Source organism: Mastigoproctus giganteus, chromosome 12 (genome assembly GCF_048544385.1).
Source record: "Mastigoproctus giganteus isolate SK-2022 chromosome 12, ASM4854438v1, whole genome shotgun sequence".
NCBI classification, from domain to species: Eukaryota; Metazoa; Arthropoda; class Arachnida; order Uropygi; family Thelyphonidae; genus Mastigoproctus; species Mastigoproctus giganteus.
The window spans coordinates 55,801,013-55,823,015 of NC_143586.1; positions in this window are offsets into that span (position 1 = coordinate 55,801,013).

Here is a 22,003-nt window from a genome sequence, read left to right on the forward strand (position 1 = left end):
TTCGGAGTGGGACCTTCTCGACGTATATGAGGAGGAAATCTGCTCCGAATTAAAACCACAGGGAGTCATTGCCGTCAAGAGAATCACTGCGCGAAGGGATGGAAAAATTGTTAAAACCAGGAGCGTTATCCTGACTTTTAACACTCCTAAACCTCCTGATGAGATTAAAGCTGGATACATCAACTGTCCAGTACGTCCATACATTCCGAACCCTTTACGGTGTTTTAAATGTCAGAAGTATGGACATTCTCAAATGGCCTGCCGTGGAGTCCTTGCATGCGCCCGGTGTGGTGCAAAGGACCACGAAACAACAGCATGTTCAGCCGCAAAACCCACCTGTATTAACTGTGAAGGCGAACATCCGGCCTACTCACGAGCATGCCAGAGGTGGAAAGAAGAAAAAGAGATTCAACGGCTGAAGGCAGAGCTTAACATATCATACCAGGAGGCAAGGAAATCGGTGAAACCCCTGAATACCAACAGACCCACCTACGCCCAGAAGGTAGCAGGGAGATGTTCCGTCGGAACTCAGACGGACATGACCATTCCTCCAAAGGAGTCTTTCATTCCCATCGCGCGGTATCTCTTAAGTTCTCAAAAACCTGCACAAAAGGACCAATCAGCTGCCACTCCTATATCGGTACCTCCTGATGCTCCACAAGTAACAAAGACAATTATGAAAGAAAAGAATAAGAAAGGGGAAGTCCCCCCTAGTACCCAAGAAAAGATGGATGTCGAGCAGAAGGAGGTACCCGAAGAGTCAGTCTTGGAACTCTTCGCGGAGGAGGAAATGGACACGGGACAGCGTCCATTCTTCCCCAAAAAGGACAAATCCAAGACTGATAAAAGTAAGCCCTCAGCACCTCGGAAGCCGCCTGATGGACCCACCAAGCCAAAATAATGGCTAAATTCCTACAATGGAATTGTCGTGGATTCCGGCGAAACATTGATGACATCAAGGCCCTCCTGCAAAAGCACGAGCCAGTTTGCTTTTGCTTGCAGGAGACATATCTAAAGGCAAATGATGATCCCACCATGCACAACATCACACTTTTTCGAAAGGATAGAATTGCGGACGGCTCTGTACATGGGGGAGTGGCTATCCTCGTGGGTAACCAGACCCCAGTGCAGCCCTTGCTAATTACAACTAGCATAGAGGCTGTTGCAATTCGCCTTTCAGTGGGATTTTTAATAACTGTGTGCTCCATTTATTTGCCACCTGGGACTGACATCACCCAGGCAGACCTTGATGATCTTCTAACGCAGCTGCCTCCCCCTTTCTTACTTCTCGGGGATTTTAATGGACATAACACCCTGTGGGGTAGTGCTAACATCAACAGAAGGGGACGAGTCATAGAGCGTATGCTAAATGACAATGACCTCTCCCTTCTAAATACTGGAACAAACACCTTCTTCCACATGCCTACCCGTACGTATTCTGCCATTGATCTCTCTATCAGCTCGCCTTCTCTTCTCTCTTCACTTACCTGGGAGGTAGAAGGGAATCTGTATGGAAGTGATCACTTCCCCGTGATAACCACCTTAATTACTGGGAGACCTTGTCTTCCTGTCAGGTTACCGCGGTGGAAGTTTGATCAAGCTGACTGGAGTGCCTTTCAACACCTGGCAAAATTTGACAACTCTACATTCAGTCAGGAGCCTATCAATGATGCAGTTACGTACATAACAGAAAATATTGTCCATGCAGCTGCAACCACAATTCCAAAAACATCCACCCGGTTTCCTCCATTTCCAAAGCCATGGTGGAATCCAGAATGCACAGCAGCTAAAAAGGCCCAAAACAGGGCTTGGGGGATATTTCGAAGATATCCTACCACAGTCAATCTATTAGCCTTTAAACGTGCCCGAGCCAAAGCACGCTACATCCGCCGTCAGAGTCAAAGGGAATCGTGGATCTGTTTCACATCATCCATTACCCAGACGACCAGTACTAAGGTGGTCTGGGAAAAAATCCGGAAAATGAAGGGAAAATACAGAGTACACCCCTCATCGGTCCTTGAATATAATGGATGTACTATTGCAGACTCTACTGCAATAGCCAATGCTCTTGGGGAAACTTTTTCTAACATCTCTGCAACATCATCTTACTCCCCAGAGTTTCTGGTCTTAAAGCACAACATTGAAAAACAGGCCCTTAACGTCACATCAAAGGGTTCCCACCCATACAATGGGCCGTTTAATATCAATGAGCTGAAAACAGCACTCGCCCGTACAAAGGCTACAGCTGCTGGACCAGACAACATCCATTATGAAATGATCAACCATCTTTCACCAGAATCCATGGACCATGTGCTCTTCCTGTACAACAGAATCTTCCTTGAAGAGCATTTTCCGGATACCTGGCGCAAGGCAACTACTCTTGCTTTTGCTAAGCCAGGAAAGGATCCTACATGTCCAAAAAACTATCGTCCCATTGCTCTGACCAGCTGTCTGTGCAAAATATTGGAGAGAATGGTCAATGCCCGTCTCTTATGGTATTTAGAATCGAACGACCTTCTCTCCCGCTTTCAGTGCGGCTTCCGAAGAAACAGGTCCTCACTGGACCACTTAATTAGACTGGAAACATCTATTCGAGATGCTTTCCTAAAAAGAGAACACTTGGTGTCGGTGTTCTTTGACATGGAAAAAGCGTACGACACAACTTGGAGATTTGGTATTTTAAAAGACCTTTACAACCTTGGTCTAAGAGGCCACCTTCCAATTTTTATTAAAAATTTTTTATCCTGCCGTTATTTCCAAGTTCGTGTAGGATCCTCCCTTTCGCGGCCTTTTTGCCAAGAGGAGGGGGTACCACAAGGATCTCTCTTAAGTGTTACGCTTTTTGCCATTAAAATAAATTCTATTTCGGAACAACTTCCTCCAATCATAAACAGTGCACTCTATGTCGATGACTTCAGCATATTCTCTCAATCATGCAATATGAGGGTTATTGAGAGACAACTGCAACAAGCTATTGACCGTGTTAACACCTGGGCCACGGCCAATGGTTTCAGGTTCTCACCGGAGAAGACCGTTTGCGTCCATTTTTGTCGCAAACGTAACCTCCACCCAGAGCCTGAATTACGACTTGGACAAAGCACCATTCCAGTAGTATCAGAGGCGAAATTCCTGGAACTCATTTTTGACAAAAAGCTGACATTTGTCCAACACATTCGTCAGCTTCGCACAAAGTGCACGAGAGGTTTGTTTGTTTGTTTGTTGTTTGTTTGTTTTTGGTTTTTTATTGGCGCATTGGCAGCTGTGGCCATAATGCGCCAAGACTATGCAATATTTAAAAGTGTAAATTCTCGGTGACCTAATTAGTTAGGTCACCATGTCCAGATAAATAATAACAAATATATAAAAATTAAATCAATAAAGAGATAACAATAACAAATTTTAAATACAATTAAAAACTTTTATTGATTTAAAATAGCTAAAAACAGCAGACACGTTGTCATTGTCGGATAAAATCTGACTGAGTGTATAAGGCTCAGTCAGATGACTAAAAGCGGTAAAACGGGTGCTGCTAAAATCTGGACAGTCAATTAAAAGGTGTCTAATCGTTAGGATTGTGCCACAGGACACACACATAGGAGGGTCATCAGCCCTCAGCAAAAACGAATGAGTTAAATGACTGTGTCCTATGCGGGTCCGGGCAAGAACAACTTCCTCCTTACGATTCCTGCGCAGACTAGACTGCCACGGTTCAATTACAGGTTTTATATGATATAACTTATTCGCAGTCTGTCTATTCCACGAATCCTGCCATTGGGAATGTATCTTTTGATGTATTATTTGCCTGTAGTCTGTATAGGGGACTAACAGGCAGTGGTCATTATTGGGAATTGCTGATTTGGCTGCGGCGTCAGCCAAATCATTTCCCCTAATCCCAATGTGGCTAGGAATCCAGCAGAAGCGGATATCATATTCACGTTCATGGAGAACGTGAATCTTCTGCTGAATGCTAGACAGAACTGGATGAGAATTATATCTCACAGATATTAAAGCCTGTAACACGCTGAGAGCGTCGGTATACAAAATGAACCGTTGGTATTGGCATTCACTAATGTGATCCAAGGCTAACTCTATAGCGTGCAGCTCTGCAGTAAATATGCTGCATTCAGAGGGAATCTGCTCCGATGTAGTGCTGTCTGTAAAGACAGCAGCAGATCCCACATATGATTCTGACTTCGACCCGTCTGTGTAGACTGGCGCGAAGTCAGAATGTTCAGCTCGGTGTGCTGAAAAAAGCTGCAGGTAGACAGACGATGGAGTGTCCGACTTTCCCCAATTTCGAAGGGACAAGTCACATGCCGGGACATGAGCATGCCAGGGTGGAAGGGGTTGCTTTGGTGTTTGGGCAACCCTGTCTACCTTTATATTAAGTTCTTTGAGTAGCTCTTGGACACGAATACCAAAAGGACGATTGGCAGTCTTACGGGTGTTGTACAAATTTTCCCATCGTGGCTCAAAAACGGTTAGCCACGTAGGGTGGTCTGGCAGGGATTTCAGTTTTAGAGCGTAGTTTAGAGACAACTGCTTACGTCGAAGCAATAATGGCGGTTCGTTTGCTTCGACGTATAAGCTCTGGACAGGAGATGTGCGATATGCTCCAATAGCGGTACGGAGAGCCAGATGATGGACAGGATCGAGCCAACGAAGTACACTGTCTCTGGCCGAATTGTATACCAGGGACCCGTAATCCAGTCTGGATCGTACAAGTGCACGATAGATGCGTAGTAGGGTGCATCGATCCGCACCCCAAGATGTTGAGGAAAGAGAGCGCAGAATATTTAGCCCTCTTGTGCACTTTGTGCGGAGTTGACGGATGTGATCCAGAAAGGTCAGCTTTTTATCGAATACGAGTCCCAAGAATTTTGTGTCCGCTGCTATTGGAATTACATTTTGTCCGAGCTTTAATTCAGGCTCAGGATGAAGATTACGCTTACGACAAAAGTGTACGCAAACGGTCTTCTCCGGCAAGAACCTGAAGCCATTAGCAAGAGCCCAGGAGTTGAGGCGATCAATAGCTTTCTGCAGTTGTCTTTCAATAACCCTCATGTTGCATGACTGACAAAATATGCTAAAGTCATCAACATAGAGGGCATAGTTTACAGTTGGAGGAAGTTGTTCTGTGATGGAATTCACTTTGATGGCAAAAAGCGTGACACTTAATACTGATCCTTGTGGTACTCCCTCCTCTTGGCTGAAGGAACGAGAGAGTGAGGATCCCACACGAACTTGGAAAGATCGATTGGCTAAAAAGTTTTTAATAAAAATGGGGAGTTGCCCCCTAAGGCCAAGGCTATGCAGATCTTTTAAGATGCCAAATCTCCAAGTTGTGTCATACGCTTTCTCCATGTCAAAGAACACCGACACCAAGTGTTCACGTTTTAGGAAAGCATCCCGGATGGATGCTTCCAATCTAATAAGATGGTCCAAAGTGGACCGGTTCCTTCGGAAGCCGCACTGTATGTTGGAGAGAAGGTCATTTGATTCTAAGTACCATATTAAACGAGAATTAACCATTCTCTCCAGGATTTTGCACAGACAGCTAGTCAGAGCAATAGGACGATAGTTGGTGGTGACTTTTGGATCCTTTCCTGGCTTAGGGAAGGCAAGAACGATTGCCTTTCTCCAGGAATCCGGAAACTGCCCTTCAGTAAAGATTCTGTTATACAGAAGGAGCAGACAATCCATAGATTTTGGTGAAAGATGTTTAATCATGTCATAATGGATGCCATCTGGTCCAACAGCACTTGCTTTGGAAAGAGCGAGGGCTCTTTTCAGTTCCTGAATAGTAAAATCCCCGTTGTAGGGATAGAGGCCCTTGGACTTAAAATTAAGTGCTTCTCTTTCCAGTTTATGTTTCAGGACCAGGAACTCTGGGGAGTACGAGGATGTTGCGGAGATGTTAGAGAATGTTTCCCCAAGAGCATTGGCTATTGCAGTTGGATCTGCAACAGCGCATCCATTATAATCTAAGATTGAAGAAGGGTGGGATGTATATTTTCCCTTCATTTTCCGGATTTTATCCCAGACTACCTTAGAGTTGGTAGACTGGTTAATAGATGATGTAAAACGGATCCACGATTCCTTTTGGCTCTGACGACGGATGTAGCGTGCTTTGGCTCGTGCACGTTTGAAGGCTATAAGGTTGTTCGTGGTAGGATATCGGCGAAATATCCCCCACGCTTTGTTTTGAGCCTTTTTTGCTGCTGTGCATTGTGAATTCCACCAAGGTTTGGGAAATGGTGGAAACCGGGCTGATGTTTTTGGGACAGCATTAGCAGCTGCGTGGACAATGATTTCTGTGATGTACGTTACTGCGTCATTGATAGGCTCCTGACTGACTGTACTGAGGTCAAAATTTGCCTGATGTTGGAAGGCATTCCAGTCAGCCTGATCAAACTTCCACCGTGGTAACCTAAAAGGAAGACACGGTCTCCCACTGTGTAACAAGGTTATCACAGGGAAGTGATCACTTCCGTATGGATTCTCCTCCACTTCCCAGGTGAGTGAAGGGAGTAGAGAAGGGGAGCAGATAGAGAGATCAATGGCAGAAAAAGTACGGGTAGGCATATGGAAGAAGGTGTTTGTTCCAGTATTTAGAAGGGAAAGGTCATTGTCATTGAGCATACGCTCTATGACTCGTCCCCTTCCGTTGATGTTAGCACTACCCCACAGGGTGTTATGTCCGTTAAAATCCCCGAGAAGTAAGAAAGGGGGAGGCAACTGCGTTACAAGATCATCAAGGTCTTCCTGGGAGATGTCAGTCCCAGGTGGCAAATAAATCGAGCAGACCGTTATTAAAAATCCCACTGTAAGGCGAATTGCAACAGCCTCTATGCTGGTTGTAATTAGCAAGGGCTGAACTGGGGTCTGATTACCCACAAGGATAGCCACTCCTCCATGAGCAGGACCATCCGCAATTCTATCCTTACGAAAGATTGTGATGTTATGCAGGGTGGGATCATCATTTGCCTTTAGATAAGTCTCCTGCAAGCAAAAGCAAACTGGCTCGTGCTTTTGCAGGAGGGCCTTGATGTCATCAGTATTTCGCCGGAATCCACGACAATTCCATTGTAGGAATTTAGCCATTATTTTGGCTTGGTGGGTCCATCAGGCGGCTTCCGAGGTGCTGAGGGCTTACTTTTATCAGTCTTGGCTTTGTCTTTTTTGGGGAAGAATGGACGATGTCCCGTGTCCATTTCTTCCTCCGCAAAGAGTTCCAAGACTGATTCATCCTGTACCTCCTTGTTCTCTACATCCATTCTTTCTGTTGTTACTTCAGGCTCTTTACCACTTGGTTTTGGTAGTGGTGGAGCACTAGGAGGTACGGATATAGGAGTGGCAACTGACTGTGTTTTTTTGGTGGGCTTTTGAGAACTCAATAAATAGCGTGCAATCGGGGTGAATGACTCTCTTGGTGGTATAGTCATCTCAGTTTGTGTCCCGATAGTGCTCTTAGCAGAAACCTTCTGGGCATATGAAGGTTTCCCGCTATTTACTGGTTGGATACGTTTTCTGGCCTCTGGGTAGGAAATATTCAGCTCTGTTTTTAGTTTTTGGATTTCTTTTTCGTCTTTCCACCGCTGGCATGCTCTTGAATAGGCGGGGTGCTCACCTTGGCAGTTAACACAGGCGGGTTTTGGAGCTGTACATTCCTTGCTCTCGTGGTCTTTAACACCACATCGAGCACAGGCAGGGTTACCACGACAAGATGTTTGTGAGTGGCCGTATTTTTGGCATCTAAAACACCGCAGTGGGTTTGGGATATAAATCCTCACTGGGCAGTTTAGATAACCTGCCTTGATGGACTTTGGAGGCCGTGGGGTGTTAAACGTGAGGATGAGAACTCGGGTAGGGACGAGATTCCCATCCTTCCGTATCGATATTCTCTTTACAGCTGTCACTCCTTGGTCTTTCAATTCAGAGCAGATCTCTTCTTCAGAAACATGAAGAAGGTCCCACTCTGATATGACACCACGTGAAGAATTTAGAGTTTTGTGAGGGGTTACGATGATAGGTATTCCCCCTATGGATGTAGCCTTTATGATTTTTTCCGCTTGCTTGGTGGTAGAAGCTTCGACCAAAAGGTCGCCAGAACGCAGTCTTTTTACAGATTTTGGTGAACCTGCCAACCCTTCTAATCCTTTCTGGATGAAGAAGGGTGACATCTTTCCAATGGACTGCTCTCCGGTGGAATGGAGAATGAGGAAAAGCGGTGTCACTAATGGTGGTGATTTATCCTCAGTTCTGGCTCGTTTTGCAGAGGTGTTATCTGCGTCATCATCTCGATTAGGTAGGGGCCTTGTTGGGGCCCCAGAAGAAAGGGGATTTGAATTACTCATGAGAGTAAAGAAAAATGTCTGATGCCTAAGTACCTCACCCACCACGGAGCCCTACGAGGGGGCGCCCACTCGTGAACTAGCAGGTACTGCGTACACGAATGGGACGCCGAGTTCGCTTAGAACACCATACCCACGTTACCAATAAGTCTTTATCCCGTCCCAGGACCATAGGGAGGGAGACTTATTGGAACGCAGTTGACCCTAGCAGTATAATACCACCCGCCGATTGATCCCAGTCGAGCCGGTCCGGGACCACCCGTCTCGTCGAAGCAGGGGCCAAAGTGGTGTATTAAGGCTGGGCCCCTCAACCACCAGGATCCCCCTTTCCGCTTCCACGGGTCGCGGCGCACGGCTGCACACGCCGGATTCCAATGATGTAACCCTGGAACCAAGGTATGGGCGTTGGATCCCAGTGATGCTAATCTGGAAAACCAGCAGCATCACTGGGAGGTCCCCTCACCACGTACAGGTGCCCACGTCGAGGGGGGCGCGAGAGGGCTTAACATCCTACGCTCTCTCTCTTCTACCTCTTGGGGTGCAGATCGATGCACTCTCATACGTCTGTACCGTGCACTTGTACGTTCAAAATTAGATTATGGGTCTCAGGTATATGCATCTGCCAGAAATAGCGCTGTTCGTTGGCTTGACCCCATCCATCATCAAGCCATTCGTATTGCTACTGGTGCATTCAGAACATCACCTGTCCAAAGTCTGTATGTCGAAGCAAATGAACCATCCTTATCGCTTCGACGAATGCAGCTGTCTCTACAATATGCCTTCAAGCTGAAGTCCCTGCCAGATCATCCCACGTGGACTTCCGTTTTCGAGCCACGATGGGAAAATCTTTACAACACACGACGGACCGCTAATCGCCCATTCGGCATTCGCGTCCAAGAGCTACTCAATGAGCTTAACATCTCGGTAGACAAGGTCGCTCGATCACCAAAGGAGCCCCTTCCACCCTGGCATGCACAAACACCAGCATGTGACTTCTCGCTCAAACTTGCGACGAAGTCTAATACTCCGCCTTCTGTCTACCTGCAGCTCTATTTACAACACCGTGCAGAACATTTTGACTTCTTGCCAGTCTACACAGACGGCTCGAAGTCAGAATCATATGTGGGATCTGCTGCTGTCTTTCCAAATAACACCATATCAGAGCAGATACCCCTTGACTGCAGCATTTACACTGCAGAGCTGCATGCTATAGAGTTAGCTCTAGATCACATAAGAAAACACCGTTACCAACGGTGTATTATATATGCCGATTCAGTGAGTGCACTACAGGCTTTATCAGCGATGTCACACATTAACCATCCAACCCTGTCCCGAATTAAGCAGATCATACACAATCTCTATGGAAGTGGATTCGATATCCGCTTCTGCTGGATCCCTAGTCACATCGGGATTAGAGGAAATGATTTGGCTGACACTGCAGCCAAATCTACAGCCCTGACGGATAATCTTGACCTGTTAGTCCCCTATACAGACTACAGGCAAGTGATCCGTAGTAACTTACAATCTCAGTGGCAAGATTCTTGGCATCGCCTGATTACTACAAACAAACTATGTCGAATTAAGCCTGTGATCCATCCTTGGCGGTCCAGCTCACGCAGGGATCGCAAAGAGGAAGTTGTTCTTGCTCGGCTCCGCATAGGACACTGTCATGTTACACACTCCTTTTTGCTGAGGGCTGATGACCCTCCTATGTGCGAGCAATGCGACACCGTTTTATCCGTCCAACACATTTTATGCGATTGTACCAATTTTATAAATGCTCGTTTTAGCGCTTTTACCCATCTGACTGAGCCATATACACTCAGTCAGATTTTAAATGACAACGACAATGTGTCAGCAGTTTTTAAATTTTTAAAATCGATAAATATGTATACACTCATATGAAATATACAATTTGCTTTTATGTATTGATATGTCTGTATATATATATATACACATGCATCTTTAGACGAAGTAACCTTTTTTTGAAACTAACAAGTCTAATTTTCTTTTTGAATTTTATTCATTCCTTGGCGCACTATAACCTTGCTGTTTTTGCGCCACAAAAATCCAAATCAATCAATCAAGCCCTTAGGATTGCTACAGGTGCTTATAGAACATCACCAGTACAAAGTCTCTACGCCGAAGCCCATGAAATTCCACTCTGCCTCAGAAGGAAGGTGTTACTTTTGAATTATGCCGCTAAAATTCAAAGCATGCCTACCCATCCAATTTGGCCTATACTTAGTGATCCACAGTTTAAAATGTTCTACAGAAATAAACCCAGAGCAGTCCAACCTACTGGCATCAGATTGCAGGCTCTATCTGAAAGCTGGAATGTGCACCTTGAAAAAGTCCTCCAAGATCCAAACACTTCAGTTCCCCCATGGTCCTGGGTTAATCCATCCTGTGACAATTACTTCCTGAACTGGGGAAAAGATTCCCTTGCAAATATTAACGTGCGACAACTTCATACTTCTCACACACAAAATTATCCGCATTTCATGAAAATATACACAGATGGATCAAAGTCTGATAGTGGAGTAGGTGCTGCAGCAGTTTTCCCTTTTAACACCATCTCTGTATCTCTGCCTACTGAATGCAGCAGTTATACAGCTGAGTTATTCGCCATTAAACTTGCCCTAGAAAATATTATTCATTGCTCCATTAAAAAAAGTATAATATATACCGACTCGCAGAGTACACTAGTAGCCCTACAAAACATCTCCTCACCAACCAATCCTTTAATACAAACCATAAGAAGTAAGATGATTCTTATTCAGGAACGCCAGCAAGTAGTCATCTTCTGCTGGATCCCAGGTCACACTGGGATCCCAGGAAACGAATGCGCAGACCATGCTGCAAAACATCCATCTAACCCATTATCTTCAGGCTTTTGTGTTCCATATGTTGATTACAAACCTATGATACGAAGGACATGTAAGGAACAATGGACACTTCTATGGCAAGCTCAAACGGGTAATAAGCTATTGGAAATAAAATCAGAACCACAGTTATGGACCTCTAGTTTTCGTACTAACAGAAAGGAAGAAGTCATCTTAACCAGAGCACGAATCGGCCACAGCCAATTTACTCACCTATTTCTCCTTACAGGAAATGATCCTCCACAGTGTTCTCAATGCAACTGTCAGCTAACAATGAAGCACATTCTTGTTGAATGCACTCTGTACAAACATGCTCGGCAATGTTCATTCAGCTTCCTTCCAAATCTAAAAGAACCTCTAAAACTCTCTCACATCATAGGCAACGATGCTAATCCCTTGGAGTTATTCTGTTTTCTTAAACGAACAAAACTATATGATCGTCTCTGACTGTTTCCATAACAGTCACCATTGATAACTTTCATATCACTGATAGGCGCAATATGGTCTAAGCAGCCCTTGCGCCAAAAATAACAATAACAACAATAACAACAACAACAGCCTAAGTTGCTAATGCGCCAATAAAACCCAAATCAAACTCAAACTCAAACTCAAACTCCATTCCACAGTGACCATTTCCCTATCATCAGTTCAATTCAAACACAGGTCATATCATACCCTAAAGGCCGTACTTCTTGGAACTTCCAAAATGCAGACTGGAAAACCTATTCCAGTTGTGTTATACTTAAAAAGCAATATGTACCGCAACAGAATCTTGATGACGTAACTGATCACATTACCAGACACGTATTATCTGCAGCAGAAATTTCCATTCCAAAATCTAACCTGCACAAGAGTGTATACCAAAATCAGTGGTGGAATGAAGAATGCTCCAAAACAAAGCGTGATAAAAACCGAGCTTGGAACCACTTTCGTAAATTCCCAACTACCGCCAACCTAATTGTTTACAAAAAACTCAGAGCTAAAGCGAGACAAATTATAAAAAAAGCAAAACATGAATCAAGGATTAACTTCGCCTCATCCATTAACAAAAATACTAACACTCGAATTATTTGGGAAAAAAATACAAGCACTCAATGGGAAATTTCTACCGTTGCAATCACCAATAATACAATGGAATGGGCAGGAATTATCTTCCCCTAATGATATTGCAAATGCGCTATCAGAGTCTTTTTATAACATTTCCGCCTCATCCTCTTATGTGACATCCTTTCAACGCATTAAAACTAATGAAGAACGTCAAAAATTAAATTTTCAAACTAGACTGTCACTCCCTTATAACCACCCTTTTACTTTAGTCGAGCTGAAGGAATGCTTAAGCAAATCGTCAAATAGTGCAGCAGGACCAGACGGTATTCACTACAGTATGTTGCAGCATCTATGGGCCCCAGGTGCCAAGCGATTCTAGTGCGTTTTCCAAAGCGTTTTTCTACAGAGAACATTTGAGCGAACAGTTTCTATTTTAGTTTGAAAAAGTTTTCTTGATTTCTATAGCATAGTAGCTCTCTCGCACTACAAGAAGTAGGCAGAAGCCCAGAAAGGGAAACCACCTTTCTGTTTTTTTCTATTAGTACTAACTTACTAACTCAGCCGCTTGGTCACCTCGTGGCACTGCTCCTGCCTCCCCGTGGCGGGGCCGGAAACCTGGGTGGTAAAGATAAACCCCCAGGGCGAAAAGGAGCTATCATGGATTCAAACAATTTTCCACCCTTAGAGCCTTCAAAGCTCAAGACAAGAATCCTGTCAAATCCTGTTTCTACCGAGGCCAAGCGATATTCTTGTGATATATAGAGCGCTCTTGTAAAGTGATTGAAGTTATTTCCTTTTAATTCAACAGCTAAATTCAACAGCCTTTCTTTAAAACTAGTTCTATACTTGAAAACCACAAGTTAGAACACAGAAAGGAAACACACCTTTCTTTTTCCTATATTGCTTGTTCTATTAATCAACTAACACTTCAACCGCCTGGGCTCCGAGCGACACGGCTCCTGCCTCCCCGTGGCGGGGCCGGTAATCTGGGAGAAAAGTTATTCCCCAGGGCTAAAAGGAGCAACGATGAATAAAAATGACTATCCAGATCTAGAGCCTTCAAAACTCAAGGCTAGATAAACCAAATGATGAAGACCTGAACCAACCAAAAAGGCACCGAAGAGAAGTGCAGTGCAATGAAATGCCAAACTTTCTGGTGGTACACTCCCTCTCCAACCAATCCCCTCGACGTGGGCACCTGTACGTGGTGAGGGGACCTCCCAGTGACGCTGCTGGACTTCCAGACTAGCATCACTGGGATCCAACGCCCACAGCCTAGGTTCCGGGCTTACATCAATGGAATCCGGCGTGTTTGCCGTGCGCTGCGACCCGTGGAAATTCGGAAAGGGGGATCCTGGTGGTTGAGGGGCCCAGCTTCAATACACCACTTTGGCCCCTGCTTCGACAAGACGGGTGGTCCTGGAAGGCCCGGCTAGGATCAATCGGCTAGTAGGTTCGCCTGCGAGGGTCAACCGTGTCAATGCCACGCCCCTACCCTCATGGTCCGAGGGACAGGATTCAGGCTGGCGGCGGTGCGGGTATAGTGTCTGGGTAGCCCTGGCGTCCCACTCCCGAGCGCATTTATTGCATGCCGGGTAGTGGGCGTCCCTTTGGGCTCCGTGGTGGGTGGGGAGCCCGGGCACTGAACACTTTAATAAACTCCATGAATCCTGATAAACGTATTCCTTCAGGGGCCCCAACCCGGTCCCTATCTGAAAATAATGACGGAGAGGCAGATAGCATTATTGCTACAAAGAGGCAGAGAACCGAAGTACCATCAGGGCCAGTCCCAAGGTTCCTAATTATGCATTCTACCAATGAGACACCAATTGGTAAAATGTCGCCCTTTTTCATACAAAAAGGGTTAGACGGGGTAGCAGGTTCACCCAAATCAGTTAAGAGGCTTCGTTCTGGAGACCTTTTAATTGAAACTAAAAATGACCGGCAATCTGAACATCTACTCCGAACAACATCAATCGGAGGAATCCCTGTAACGGTGACACCACACAGAACACTCAATTCATCGAGAGGTGTCATTTCGGAGTGGGACCTTCTCGACGTCACCGAGGAGGAAATCTGCTCCGAACTAAAACCACAGGGAGTTACTGCCGTCAAGAGAATCACTGCGCGAAGGGATGGGAAAATTGTTAAAACCAGGAGTGTTATCCTGACTTTTAACTCTCCCAAACCTCCTGATGAGATCAAAGCTGGATACATCAACTGTCCAGTACGTCCATACATTCCGAACCCTTTACGGTGTTTTAAATGTCAGAAGTATGGACATTCTCAAATGGCCTGCCGTGGAGTCCTTGCATGCGCTCGATGCGGTGCAAAGGACCACGAAACAACAGCATGTTCAGCCGCAAAACCCACCTGTATTAACTGTGAAGGCGAACACCCGGCCTATTCACGAGCATGCCAGAGGTGGAAAGAAGAAAAAGAAATTCAACGGCTGAAGGCAGAGCTAAATATATCATACCAGGAGGCAAGGAAATCGGTCAAACCCCTGAATATCAACAGACCTACCTACGCCCAGAAGGTAGCAGGGAGATGTTCCGTCGGAACTCAGACGGACATGACCATTCCTCCAAAGGAGTCTTTCACTCCCATCGCGCGGTATTTATTAAGTTCACAAAAACCTGCACAAAAGGACCAGTCAGCTGCCACTCCTATATCGGTACCTCCTAATGCTCCACAAATTACAAAAGTAGATACGAAAGAAAAGAATAAGAAAGGGGAAGTCCCCCCTAGTTCCCAAGAAAAGATGGATGTAGAGCAGAAGGAGGTACCCGATGATTCAGTCTTGGAACTCTTTGCGGAGGAGGAAATGGACACGGGACAGCGTCCATTCTTCCCCAAAAAAGATAAATCCAAGACTGATAAAAGTAAGCCCTCAGCACCTCGGAAGCCGCCTGATGGACCCACCAAGCCAAAATAATGGCTAAATTCCTACAATGGAATTGTCGTGGATTCCGGCGAAATATAGATGACATCAAGGCCCTCCTGCAAAAGCACGAGCCAGTTTGCGTTTGCTTGCAGGAGACATATCTAAAGGCAAATGATGATCCCACCATGCATAACATCACAGTTTTTCGAAAGGATAGAATTGCGGACGGCTCTGTACATGGGGGAGTGGCTATCCTTGTGGGTAACCAGACCCCAGTGCAGCCCCTGCTAATTACAACTAGAATAGAGGCTGTTGCAATTCGCCTTACGGTGGGATTTTTATTAACTGTGTGCTCTATCTATTTGCCACCTGGGACTGACATCTCCCAGGCAGACCTTGATGATCTTCTCACGCAGCTGCCTCCCCCTTTCTTACTTCTCGGGGATTTTAATGGACATAACACCCTGTGGGGTAGTGCTAACGTCAACGGAAGGGGACGAGTCATTGAGCGTATGCTCAATGACAATGACCTTTCCCTTCTAAATACTGGAAAAAACACCTTCTTCCATATGCCTACCCGTACTTTTTCTGCCATTGATCTTTCTATCTGCTCCCCTTCTCTACTCCCTTCACTCACCTGGGAAGTGGAGGAGAATCCATACGGAAGCGATCACTTCCCTGTGATAACCTTGTTACACAGTGGGAGACCATGTCTTCCTTTTAGGTTACCACGGTGGAAGATTGATCAGGCTGACTGGACTGCCTTCCAACAACAGGCAAATTTCGATCTTAGCACAGTCAGTCAAGAGCCGATCAATGACGCAGTACAGTACATCACAGAAATCATCGTCCAAGCAGCTGCTAAAGCTGTCCCAAAAACATCAGCCCGGTTTCCACCATTTCCCAAACCTTGGTGGAATTCACAATGCACAGCAGCAAAAAAGGCTCAAAACAAAGCGTGGGGGATATTTCGCCGATATCCCACCACGAACAACCTTATAGCCTTCAAACGTGCACGAGCCAAAGCACGTTACATCCGTCGTCAGAGTCAAAAGGAATCGTGGATCCGTTTTACATCATCTATTAACCAGTCTACCAACTCTAAGGTAGTCTGGGATAAAATCCGGAAAATGAAGGGAAAATATACATCCCACCCTTCTTCAATCCTAGATTATAATGGATGCGCTATTGCAGATCCAACTGCAATAGCCAATGCTCTTGGGGAAACATTCTTTAAGATCTCTGCAACATCTTCGTATTCCCCAGAGTTCCTGGTCCTTAAACACAAACTGGAAAGGCAAGCACTTAATTTTAAGACCAAGGGCCTCTATCCCTACAACGGGGCATTCACTATAGAGGAACTGAACAGAGCGCTCACTCTTTCCAAAGCAAGTGCCGTTGGACCAGATGGCATCCATTATGAAATGATTAAAAATCTTCTACCAACATCTATGGATTGTCTGCTCCTTCTGTATAACAGAATCTTTACTGAAGGGCAGTTTCCGGACTCCTGGCGAAAGGCAATCGTTCTTGCCTTTCCTAAGCCAGGAAAGGATCCAAAAGTCACCACCAATTATCGTCCTATTGCTCTGACTAGCTGTTTGTGCAAAATCCTGGAGAGAATGGTCAATTCTCGTTTAATATGGTATTTAGAATCAAATGACCTTCTCTCCAACATCCAGTGCGGCTTCCGACGGAACCGGTCCACTTTGGACCATCTTATTAGAATGGAAGCATCCATCCGGGATGCTTTCCTAAAACGGGAACACTTGGTGTCGGTGTTCTTTGACATGGAAAAAGCGTATGACACAACTTGGAGATTTGGCATTTTAAAAGACATACATAGCCTAGGCCTAAGAGGGCATCTGCCTTTTTTTATTCAAAACTTTTTAGCTAATCGATCGTTCCAAGTTCGTGTGGGATCCTCACTCTCTCGCTCCTTTAGCCAAGAGGAGGGAGTACCACAAGGATCAGTATTAAGTGTCACGCTTTTTGCCATAAAAATAAATTCCATCACAGAACAACTTCCTCCGACTGTAAACAGTGCCCTCTATGTTGATGACTTTAGCATTTTTTGCCAGTCGTGCAACATGAGGGTAATTGAAAGACAACTGCAGAAAGCCATTGATAGTCTGAATTGCTGGGCACTCGCAAATGGCTTCAGGTTCTCGCCGGAGAAGACCGTTTGCGTACACTTTTGTCGCAAGCGTAATCTTCATCCTGAACCCGAATTAAGGCTCGGACAAAATGCAATTCCAGTAGCAGCAAACACAAAATTCTTGGGACTCATATTCGATAAAAAACTAACTTTTTTGGATCACATTCGTGAACTCCGCACCAAGTGCACACGTGGACTTAATATTCTCCGCTCGCTCTCCTCTACATCTTGGGGAGCAGACCGATGTACCATTCTTCGGCTTTACCGTGCACTAGTGCGATCCAAACTAGATTATGGGTCCCAGGTATATTCCTCAGCCCGAGACAGTGTCCTGCGGTGGCTGGACCCCGTCCATCATCAGGCTATACGCATCGCTACTGGAGCATTTCGAACATCTCCTGTCCAGAGCTTATACGTCGAAGCAAACGAACCACCGTTATCACTTCGACGTAAGCAGTTGTCTCTAAAGTACGCCTTAAAACTGAAATCCCTGCCAGACCATCCTACGTGGCCATTCGTTTTTGAGCCACGATGGGAAAATTTATACAATACTCGAAAGACTGCCAATCGTCCTTTTGGTATTCGTATCCAAGAGCTACTCAAAGAACTTGATATCAAGGTAGACAAGGTTGCCCGAACATCAAAGCAACCCTTTCCACCCTGGCATGCTCGTGTCCCGGCATGCGACTTGTCGCTTAGAAACTGGGTAAAGTCGGACACTCCATCATGTGTCTACCTGCAGCTTCATTCAGCACACCGAACTGAATATTCTGACTTCGCGCCAGTCTACACAGACGGTTCGAAGTCGGAATCATATGTGGGATCTGCTGCTGTCTTTACAGACAGCACTATATCAGAGCAGATCCCCTCTGAATGCAGCATATTTACTGCAGAGCTGCGCGCTGTAGAGTTGGCCTTGGATCATATTAGTAAATACCAATACCAACGGTTCATTTTATATTCTGACTCTCTTAGCATGTTACAGGCTCTAAGATCTGTGAGATATAATCCTCATCCAGTTCTGTCTAGCATTCAGCAGAAGATTCACGTTCTCCATGAACGCGAATATGACATCCGCTTCTGCTGGATTCCCAGCCATATTGGGATTAGGGGAAATGATTTGGCTGACGCCGCAGCCAAATCAGCAATTCCCCATAATAACCGCTGCCTGTTAGTCCCCTATACAGACTACAGGCAAATAGTACATCAAAAGTTACATTCCCAATGGCAGGACTCGTGGAATAGACAGACCGGAAATAAATTGCATCGTATAAAGCCTGTAATTGAACCGTGGCAGTCTAGTCTGCGCAGGAATCGTAAGGAGGAAGTTGTTCTTGCCCGGACCCGCATAGGACATTGTCATTTGACACATTCTTTTTTGCTGAGGGCGGATGACCCTCCTATGTGTGAGTCTTGTGGCACAGTTTTATCAATCAGACACATTTTAGTCGAATGTTCAGATTTTAGCAATATCCGTCCTACCGCTTTTAACCATCTGACTGAGCCTTATACACTCAGTCAGATTTTATCTGACAATGACAACGTGTCTGCTGTTTTTATCTTTTTAAAATTAATAAATATTTTTACTCATATATAAAATTTTTACATTTTTCTTTTATATATTTGTTATATATTTTGACATAGTGACCTAACTAATTAGGTCACTGAAAGTTTAAAAATTTTCGTTTATAAATGACCTGGTCTTGGCGCATTATAGCCTTAGTAGCTGATGCGCCAATAAAACCAAAAAACCCAACCCAACTCCAACCAATCTGTCGGAAAATTATCACCATTCGTCATCCAAAGATTTTTGGAATCGATTGCTGGAACACCAAAAATGGTTAAAGGACTGCAATCCGGAGACCTATTAATTGAAACAGCCAACTCCAAATATTCCGAGTGGCTGATCAAAACAACGACATTCGGTGGCCTGTGTTTTTTATCTACCTACTTACAATATCTGAAGAGGAATTAGTTCAAGAACTGAGTAATCAAAAAGTAATCAACGCCAAACGTATAATGACTAAAAAAAGATGGAAATCTTGTCCCAACTAGGTCAATCATTTTAATTTTCAGTACCCCAGATTTGCCATCCTCAGTAAAAGCTGGCTATTTAAACTGCCGAATTCGGGCTTACATCCCTAATCCCATTCTTGTTTTAAATGCCAAAAATACGGACATTCCCAACAAGCATGCAGAGGAGAAGCTATTTGTCCTATTTGTGGTTCCAAGGAACATACAGAAGCAGACTGTTCAGCATCAAGTCCCATTTGCCCCAACTGCAAAGAAAGTCACCCAGCATTTTCAAAATCTTGTGAAATGTGGAAAATAGGGAAGAAAATTCAAAAATATAAAATTGAACACAAAGTCACATACCCTGAGGCACGCAGACAGGTTATGGTTACCATGCCCAGTCGTTCATATGCATCTCACACTCGAAGCTTTAATTCAACAGCAGTAGAAACAGATGTATCCGTAAAATAATAAAAGGAGTTTACCTCAATGTAGTAACGTAGAACACTTCCGTATGATACACTCCAGAAATCTACGTACTATATTGAGGGAAACTCCTCTTATTATTTTTACGAATATTAATATCAACGTAGAACTTATTGAGTATTACAGTTCTGATTCATACTATCTAACAGATGTATCAATACCCCCCCCAGCACATCTATGGCTAATTGGGTTAAAAATATATTATCTAACTCAGGAAAAGACACACATCAGACGAAAACCAGTGAATCAACCAACACCCCATCAGCATCCCAACTGATACTTGGACAGTCCCGCATGACAAAGAAAAATTAAAAACCGCTAAAGACAACAAGAAACCTGAATCATCCACCAATAGTATGAAAGTAGATGTACACTCATATCTTGAAGAACCCATACCAGAACTTCATGCAAATGGCACTATGGATACTGGACGCCCCAGCGTCCCAAAAAAAAAAAAAAAAAGCCCCTCGACGTGGGCACCTGTACGTGGTGAGGGGACCTCCCAGTGATGCTGCTGGGTTTCCAGATTAGCATCACTGGGATCTAACGCCCATACCTTGGTTCCAGGGTTACATCTTTGGAATCCGGCGTGTGCAGCCGTGCGCCGCGACCCGTGGAAGCGGAAATGGGGATCCTGGTGGTTGAGGGGCCCAGCCTTAATACACCACTTTGGCCCCTGCTTCGACGAGACGGGTGGTCCCGGACCGGCTCGACTGGGATCAATCGGCGGGTGGTTCTATACTGCTAGGGTCAACTGCGTTCCAATAAGTCTCCCTCCCTTTGGTCCTGGGACGGGATAAAGACTTATTGGTAACGTGGGTATGGTGCTCTAAGCGAACTCGGCGTCCCATTCGTGTACGCAGTACCTGCTAGTTCACGAGTGGGCGTCCCCTCGTAGGGCTCCGTGGTGGGTGAGGTACTTAGGCATCAGACATTTTCTTTTTACTCATATGAGTAATTTAAATTCTTCTTCTGGGGCCCCAACAAGGCCCCTACCTAATCGATCGTCAGATGAGAGTGAAAGCAATTCAGCTAAAAGAGCCAGAACTGAGGAGAAAACAACATCTGTGACACCTCTTTTCCTCATTCTCCATTCCACCGGAGAGCAGTCACTTGGGAAAATGTCACCTTTCTTTATCCAGAAAGGATTAGAAGGGATGGCAGGCTCACCCAAATCCGTTAAACGGCTGCGTTCTGGAGATATTCTAATTGAAGCAGCAAATATAAATCAAGCTGAAAAATTTTTGAAAGCCATATTTATAGGGGGAATACCCATCATCGTAACCCCTCACAAAACTTTGAACTCTTCAAGAGGTGTGATATCAGAGTGGGATCTTCTTCACGTTTCTGAAGAAGAGATCTGCTCTGAATTAAAAGAACAAGGAGTGACTGCTGTAAAGCGGATATCCATGCGTAAGGATGGGAATCTTGTCCCTACCCGAGTTCTCATCCTAACATTCAACACCCCACGGCCTCCAAGTTCCATCAAGGCAGGGTACTTAAACTGCCCAGTGAGGATTTACGTTCCCAACCCACTGAGGTGTTTTAAATGTCAAAAGTACGGCCACTCACAAACATCCTGTCGTGGTAATCCTGCCTGTGCTCGATGTGGTGTTAAAGACCACGAGAGCAAGGAATGTCTAGCTCCTAAGCCTAATTGTATTAACTGCCAAGGAGAGCACCCTGCATACTCTCGAGCATGCCAGCGGTGGAAGGACGAAAAGGAGATACAGAAATTAAAAACGGAGCTAAACATCTCCTACCCAGAGGCTAGAAAACGCATACAACCAATAAATAGCGGGAAACCTTCATATGCCCAGAAGGTTTCTGCTAAGTGCACTATCGGTACACAAACTGAGATGACTATACCACCAAAAGAGTCATTCACCCCGATTGCACGCTATTTATTGAGTTCACAAAAGCCCACCACAAAAACACAATCAGCTGCCACTCCTATATCCGTACCTCCTAGTGCTTCACCACTACCTAAACCAAGTGGTAAAGAAAAGCCAAAAACTTTAGAAGAGTCATCCGTGACACCAGAAAGAATGGATGTAGAGAACAAGGAGGTACAGGATGAATCAGTCTTGGAACTCTTTGCGGAGGAAGAAATGGACACGGGACATCGTCCTTTCTTCCCCAAAAAAGATAAAGCCAAGGCTGATAAAAGTAA